The sequence below is a fragment of the Podarcis bocagei genome (genome assembly GCF_964188305.1).
Source record: "Podarcis bocagei genome assembly, chromosome: 7".
Classification (NCBI taxonomy): Eukaryota; Metazoa; Chordata; class Lepidosauria; order Squamata; family Lacertidae; genus Podarcis; species Podarcis bocagei.
Genome location: NC_138132.1, coordinates 69,812,327 through 69,821,069, shown reverse-complemented (window position 1 = coordinate 69,821,069; position 8,743 = coordinate 69,812,327).

Sequence of the window (8,743 nt, the reverse complement as noted above, 5' to 3'; positions counted from 1 at the left end):
AGTCAAGGTTCTCATAATCTAGGTGGACCTCGGCATCTTGCAAATAAAATAAAATAAAAATAAACACAGGCAGATTTTACCATCTAAGCCCAGTTGGTTAGTAACACACGTCTATGACTGTATAACAGTTACACAAGTGCGTACTTCCTGTTTAAGTAAGAAAGTTATCAGCTTTCAACATAATAACTACCCAAGCACTGCACAGACAGAGCCTTTGGATACAATTTGTATTGTCGGGAGGATAACTACTGCTGAGTCATTGTTGACTCTGCAATTCAATGGACAATGTTTTCAGGCAATTTCCACAGGGACGTATTGGCTAGTGCCTGTGTGGTCATTTGAGAAAGAAACAAAATTAACTTGAAGGCTTTTATAACTTTCTGCCATGTTAGCTGCATGAATTTTGACTATTTCACTTCATCCAGTGATTGCCATTGTTTGGATTTGGCTGCTTTGAGCGTATCCTCCAGTCTGACTAGACAATCAACCAATAGTCTGAGTAAAGATGTCAGATAATTCTGCTGAAAATGGGGAGCAAAGCAGAAATCACTTCAGTTCGTGTGTTTGTGACCACGAATGGAAATCAGTCAAGTAAATAGGATTGGTATTTGTTCAGATTTTTGTGGGTTTTTTAAGTCTGCAAATGATGCTTAATTCATTATTTTCCCTCACTATTGTTTTGACAGTTCCTTTACATTGAATGGAATATAAGTTATGTACGGTAAGTCACACGAGAAACTTAAGCTAAATAGCACCCTGTGAGCCAAATCACATAGTACAGTGGTACCTCTGGTTAAGAACTTAATATGTTCTGGAGGTCCGTTCTTAACCTGAAACTGTTCTTAACCTGAGGTACCACTTTAGCTAATGGGGCCTCCCACTGCCGCCACACCGCAGCGCGATTTCTGTTCTCATCCTGAAGCAAAGTTCTTAACCGGAGGTACTATTTCTGGGTTAGCGGAGTCTGTAACCTGAAGCATCTGTAACCTGAAGCGTCTGTAACCCAAGGTACCACTGTATTTGGCAGAATCTGGACTGCAGCAGAACAGAAACAGCACGGAATATGACAAATACAGGTTACAATTGAAACAGCTGCTTTCTCACATCTCCATATAAGACAGCTTCCTTTGTTTATTAGGAGATCCTTAGCTTAGTGAGAGAGCATCTGCTTTGCATGAAAAAGGTCCCAGTCCAATCCCAGACATCTCCAATAGGGCTGCCTAGAACCCTGGATTCTCGCTGCCAATCTGTGTAGGCAATACTGAGAAAGCAGCTTCTTGGGTTCTGTGGCTGGAGCAAAACATTGCTTCTGCCTGCTGCTTCCTGCAGGGAGTGGGGGTAGAGCTTTGCCTTGGCTGACCCGGCAGGCTCCCAGCTTGCTCCCCGCATGCACTGCCTTGAAACAGGAGCAAGGCTACGGATCATTTGGCTCAAGCTGCTGCAGTGACCTGAATCTCAGCATTTCATCTCTTTTGGATCTAGCAAATGAAAATCGTAGTTGGAGGCCAAATCCTGCGGTCTGGGCATGTCAGCTGCGGAGCTTTGGGGGAGATTATGTGCTGAGTGATAATATGATGGGAATGCAATTTCCAATTGCAGGATTTAAAAAAAGAGAGAGAGAAAGGGTGGGAGGTGGGGGCGCCCTGGTTATGAATTTGCACCCAGCAAGGATTACATACTGATCTGTGCAATAACGCCTGCAAAAGAAAAAAAGAAAAGCTTTGCGATGGAATCACCCAAAATTTGTAATGATAAAAACCTGTAATTTCAATCAAATCCGCGCACAGTAAGAGCCACATCGTTTAAAACTGGCCTCCATTAGACAAGACATTGGAGACGTTTCTAGAAAAAAGAAAATTGTTAATGTCAGACATTTAACCAGTGCTTTTCTTCTGGGGGTACCCGAGTACCACCGAGTACCCCAGGGAAAAAAGCACTGATTAGAAGAAGCATGCTGAAACCAGCAGTGGAGGAAGAACATAACCATCATGAATAGTAGCCATTGAGAGCCCTTTCCATGAACTCATCTAATCCTCTTTTAAAGCCATTCAGGTTGGCAGCCATCACTGCCTCCTACTGGAGCCTGTTTGATAGTTTAACTATGCACTATGTTACAATATGACCTAGTATCATTTCCAGTGTCAATCTTGGGGTCCAATGATACCCATAAGATCAGGGGTCAGCAAACTTTTTCAGCAGGGGGCCAGTCTACTGTCCCTCAGACCTTGGGGCGGGGGGGGGGGGCAGACTATATTTTGAAAAAATAAATGAATGAATGAATTCCTATGCCCCACAAATAACCCAGAGATGCATTTTAAATAAAAGGACACATTCTACTCATGTAAAAACACTCTGATTCCCAGACCGTCCACGGGCTGGATTTAGAAGGTGATTGGGCCAGATCCGGCCCCCGGGCCTTAGTTTGCCTACCCATGGATAAGATCCAACCTATGCACTTAGATATACATATGCGGTCTTCCTCTATGCCCGCCTGCGCTGCCAATTCATTGGAGGCTCATGTGTGCTAACTAGCCTCATATAACCAACATGCTTAAGTCTAATTAATGCATGAAAGGGGTTAAAATCATAGAGTAAGCTGTCCTGCCAGGCTTAGCTATGTCACTTCCCCTTACCTTGGGAGGAAATCAAGCTCAATGTCCCCTTCCCCAACCTACATGAGAATTTCAGGGCGTGAAGAGGTTTGAGCTGGTTGCTCCAGCTCAGACCGCATGGCTCTCACTAGCCGCTCTTGAGTTCCCATACCAATAATCTGTTAGGATATTTCCGTTCCACCTTAAAAGGGAGCAGGCTTTGTGAGTCACAGAGTCTGCGCATGTTCTATTCACAGGATGTTTATGCTTGCTGTTTCCTTTCGATTTCAGTTGGCCAGAGATGCTGACACAGAACGGTCATGTTTTCTTTTGTTCTGTTCTACGCTAAATAAAGTCTGTAAATTATGCTCTTCTGCGGTGCAAGCTTTCTGCTGTGTTTCTGCTGATAAACAGTGTGCACAAGCCTGGAATGTGGGAATCTATTTCTAAGGCTTCGTGCCGCTAACTGCTGGATCTGCCTGTCTACGGGAGATCGATGGACGTCCGACAGCCGGCTTGGGCCATGATGGACTATATCTCCCTGGCAGTTTCCCAACAACATCTAGGAATGTTCACCACTTTGTAACTAAGCTAAGTTCTACCGCCTGTGCAAGTTTTCTGAAGCACATGAATTTGACCTTTGGACAATTTGTAAGTAAACCATTTTTAACTTATCAAAAGTGTGGTATTTTCCTATGCTGAGGGAAGAGGGAAATTTTGGAAGTCACTGAGAAGGGCAAATTTTAAAGATCTAACAGCCTATATTTCCATGCTTTACATTGCTGCATATTTTGTGAACCACTAGGGTTCTCTCATCGAAAAGTGCTTGACCCAAACTTGGATCTTGGCATCCAGGAATTCTCCTTTCAAAGCTGCATTTTTCTGAACCAAAAGCTCAAGGGTCAAAGTCCCTTTTGCACCCATGGCCTAAATAGGGGGATAGCAAAATGCTCTCTCAAGGATGCTGTCCAACTGCCATCAAGTTAGTTTGCCAAGGGAAGAAATGTGTGGCAGACCCTACCCTGCCCATCTGGCCTGGAGACTGCAACCAGTTCTGCTCCTGGATATTTGGGAGTATGAAAGAGTCCTTCAGAAGAGGAACTAGGTAAAGGTAAAGGGACCCGTGACCATTAGGTCCAGTCGTGACTGACTCTGGGGTTGTGGCGCTCATCTCGCTTTATTGGCCGAGGGAGCTGGTGTTTGTCTGCAGACAGCTTCCGGGTCATGTGGCCAGCATGATTAAGCCGCTTCTGGCAAACCAGAGCAGCGCATGGAAACGCCGTTTACCTTCCCGCCGGAGCGGTACCTATTTATCTACCTGCACTTTGACATGCTTTCGAACTGCTAGGTTGGCAGGAGCAGGGACCGAGCAACGGGAGCTCACCCCGTCGCAGGGATTTGAACTGCCGACCTTCTAATCGGCAAGCCCTAGGCTCTGTGGTTTAACCCACAGCGCCACCTGCATCAGAAGAGGAACTACTCTTTATCAAAGGCAAGGCAGACAGAACCAGCACTGCTGTCAGCTGTAACTTTAATAACTGTAACTTAAAGAACTTGTAATTGAGCTTTCTTTCCCCTCTCTTTTCTCCTGTTCTTTTCTCCTCCTGAGTCATTGCGTTTTATATTGTTACCCCGAGGGCAGAGAATTGTCTCAGAGCTAATTTTTGCAAGCTGCTCTGAGAGCCTTTTTGGCTAAAGGAAGGGCATAAATGCTGCAAGCAAGTGAATGAATGAATGAGGTATTTTGGCAAACAATTAAAAAAACACACATTTGTTTCTCTGGACATTGGGCTCGACAGAAGCTGGAATTGTTCTTTATTATCAAAGCTTTTCAATGTCTGTTTTGATTTTCTCTGTATTTTTACTTCTGGCGCCTTTGTGCTGAAAGGCAGAAGAAAGCATTTTCTAGAAACAAACTAAGTGTCGGCCCTGCTCTTCAGCTCCTGGAAACCCACCCAAACCCCCTGAGAGTTCTCACTAACCCCATTCTGAGTAGCTTCCCCAAATTTTCATTCGAAGCACCTTCAATCCGAGCTCCTGCTATCAAGCTCATGGAATAATGAGATTTACCGTATATGGGGCAGAAATAGCTGGTAAAGAAAACTAGAAAACCCTGGCAGGGAGCAGGGAGGAGCACTTTGTTTCTGCCGTTCTTTACTCACAGCTAAATGGTCCTCAAGTTGTGCCATGTCAACACTGTGTTATATTCAACAATGCAGCAAAACTCTTTCTAAGCCCTTGCTTTGTTTGGGTCCTCTGAGAGTCTCTTGAAGCACTGGTAAAAAACAAACACATGTCCTGCTTTTTGTATTGTCAGGAAGGTGCCGAGCAACACAGAATGAGCTTAGATCAAACGGCATGAGACACTTTCACTAAGCTCTAGGTGGATTATCCCTAATCAGGCTTACTCTGTTCTCTCTTCAGCCAGAAGCCTGGTGCAAATGGGACTGAGTTGGCAGGTTCCGATTCAGCACAAGATAAACGTAAAGGGGAAATAACAATTCTTGCCTTGCCCCTTTGAATATATAGTCAGATCTCAAAGCGACGGTTACCAATAGTACATTTGATGAGCACCTTGGTGTCCAGTACAAAGTGCCCCCTTTCAGCCACTTTTTAAAAGTTGAGAACAGTGATGATGCAGCTTGTGTGTTCAGAGTGAGCACACCTACTTTTTTGCCCTCACCCTGAATTGAATCTGCGCTATCACTAAGCAGCTAAAACCTGATGGACTATATAGTGTTGTGAGGACAAGCTATTCTCTTTGTGGGTGCGGCCCTGATTTTGAATTGGCTTCTTTGACATAGTACATGGTGCAATGATGGCTCAGAGTGAGAGCACTCCCTTCACTCTGAATTGGCTTTGTGACAATATCGCATGGTCAATTCTCATTGGTTAGAAAATGATATTGTGATGCTCTGGAGCCATCATGCTGGCTACATAAAAGTAAAATAAGCTAGGCAAACATCATCAGCTTTTTGTGGGGGGTCTATGAGCCCATTTGCAAACTAGGGAAGCTGTCATGGGCACCACACACACCCTGCAAGAAAAAGACCACAGCCTTTTCTGTCGGTTGCAACAGAATGTTTCTTTCAAGCTGAACTTCAGCAGAGCAGGAGGAGGAAACCCTGTTCATGCCAGAGAAGTAGTAGTAGTAGTAGTAGTTTGGATTTGATATCCTGCTTTATCACTACCCTAAGGAGTCTCAAAGCGGCTAACATTCTCCTTTCCCTTCCTCCCCCACAACAAACACTCTGTGAGGTAAGTGAGGCTGAGAGACTTCAAAGAAGTGTGACTAGCCCAAGGTCACGCAGCAGCTGGATGTGGAGGAGTGGGGAAGCGAACCCGGTTCACTAGATTACAAGTCTACCCCTCTTAACCACTACACCACACTGGCTTTTTTGTGGGTACATGGTACAAATACAAGGCATTTGTGGGTACATGATCCTTCAGATGTACCACAATGATGACTTCTGAAGCTGGGAAGATGTAGCTTGGAAGAAGACCCTTTTTTAAATGATGCTGAACAGGCTGTCAATCAGGCACTGATCAGTTCCCAAATAAAGGTTGAGCAAGTGAAGCAATAATCTAACCTGGCATAAAGCAATCTGCCATATTTGTCATGCATGTGTCTCCATCCTAGGAAGAAAGTGGCACCTCTACCATCTTTCAACTGGTAGATGCAGCTAAATTTTTGTTCTGCTACAGAACGGATCGCACCAAATAGACTGCCTTGGAGCAGCCGCTTGCTCCCATTCCAGCAACTGAAATGGAGCCAGCGGGATTTTTCCTCTCTGATGCATTAAGAGATTTCACATTGGAAATACAGTTCAAGAACAGCTGTTGCTTGCTCCCTCGTGGCAGGCATGGAAGAAAATTAATTCCCCATGATCCGTAAGGGGCGGAGCAGGCCTTCCTGATGGAGGAAGCGAGTCCACGATTCATTCAGCTGCTCAGTCGAGCCCAGTTGCCTTATCTCCCTGTTCTAAGTTTTCTCCTTGAGCAGCAGACACCAAGAACAGAATTCTGGGAATTGCTTGCAAGCCTCCCGGTAGGCTTGAGACACAACAACAAGGAGTTGCCAGTAAGGTGACAATGGGGTTGACAATAAGGCGAGAGGCAGCAATAAGCTCCTTCTGAGTGGGAAGTGAACTGGAGTCACTGCCGCTGGACCAGGAGGAAGTGACCAGTGCTAACCCTGGGATGGACAGAGAAGCACGGACAGCAGTTCAAAATAGGAAGGGAAACCTTCTCCCCCTTTTCTCTCTGCATCTTCCTCCATACACTCTCCTTTCTGCTTTCTGATTCTCTCTCTCTCCTCCTCCTCCTCCTCCTCCTCCCCAACAGGCTTCCAGCAGAGGGGCAGATTGGTCTTGTCAGAGATCCAACCTGTCCACTTCTAGAGGGGTTCCCCACCCACCTTTCTCCATTGACTCCATCTGCTTCGGCTGTCCCACTGTTTCCCACCTCCAGCACTCTGCCTTGTACTGAAATTCAGGCCTATTCCAGCATAGCTAGTTCTGGCTGTTCATGGCTACTTCTGTTAAAGAACCTAACTACTGTTGTTAATGCTCTGGTAACCTCTAGGCTAGATTAGTGCAATGAGTTATATGTAGGGCTGCCTCTGAAGATGGTTTGGAAACCTCTGCTAGTGCAGAATTCGGCGGCCAGGTTGCTCACCAGGGCAAGACAGTTTGCATCAATCCTGGCCCGACAGCACTTGCTGCCAATTACGTAGTTTCTGGGCCCAATTCAAAGTGCTGGTTTTGACCAATAAAGCCTTAAATGGCTGAAGGACTGCCTCCCTCCATATGAACTTACCTGGCCCCTGAGATAATAATCTGAGGCTCTTCTTCCTCCTCCACAAGAGGTCTGGAGGGTGGCAACACGAGAACGGGCCTCTTCCACAGTGGCTCCCCATTTGTGGAATGCTCCCCCCCGGAAGTCTCATCTGGTGCCTTCATTATACGCCTTTAGGTGCCAGGCAAAAAATTTTCTCTTTAATCAGGCCCTGGGCTGACTGACACCTGATCGCCTTTGACATGTGTTGTGGGAAGGGTGGGTGGGTGGGGTGATTATTGGTTTGTCTTTGTTCTTATTTTTATTATGTATGTTGCTTTTTATTATATTATAATTTTATGTTGTGAAGTGCCCTGAGATCTATGGATGAAGGGCAGTATACAAATGGAAGGGAGGGAGGGAGGGAGGGAGGGAGGGAGGGAGGGAGGGAGGGAGAGAAAGAGGTGGGGAAATCTATGGCTCTTCACATGTCTTTGAACTTTAACTCTCATCAACCCAAGCCAGCATGGCCAATGATCAGGGATGGTGAGAATTCTTGGAGGTCACACTCTCCCCATCACTGTGCCAAGGCAACCAGCAGCCTCCTTTTGCTTTCAGGTTTAGAAGAGCACTTGCTGGAAAAAGAAGTCATTCCTTTGCATTATTCTGCCATCTGCTGGGGTTTGGCTGTCAAGACAGCCACTCTAGTCCTTGGTGTCTGGGGTGCTGGCTATATCTATAGCCCCTTGTCCATACTGTAATGGTAATCCTATATCAGGTCATCTTACTGTGAGGATGGCCCTCCAGATGTTCTTGGACTCCAGCTCCCATCTGCCCCAGTAAGCATGGTCAATGACCAGGGATGATAGGAGTGGTAGTCCAGTGGCATTTGCAGGACCATAAGTCCTCCAACTCTGAGCTATAGATTTTATGCTTCATCGGAGCATAAGGAAGACACCTGTCAGATCAGGCCAAAGGTCCATCTGGTCCAGCATCTGTTTTGTACAATGGCTGACCAAACACTTCTGAGAAGACCACAGGTAGAATAATAGAATCATAGAGTTGGAAGGGACCCCCATGGATGCTTTAGTTGAGATTCAAAGCAGGAATCTCAACTAAAGCTTCCATAACAGGTGGCCAGCCAACCTCTGCTTACAAACCTCCACGAAAGAAGAGTCCACCACCTCCCGAGTCGAACGTTCCACTGTCGAACGGCTCTTACTACCAGAAAGTTTTCTGTATGTTTCTTGTAACTCAAAGCCATTGGATCGAATCCTACCTACCAGAGCAGGAGAAAACAAGCTTGTCCCCTCTTCCATGTGGCAGCCCATGGGATACCTGAAGATGGCTATCCCTCTCAGTCTTCTCAGTCTCCT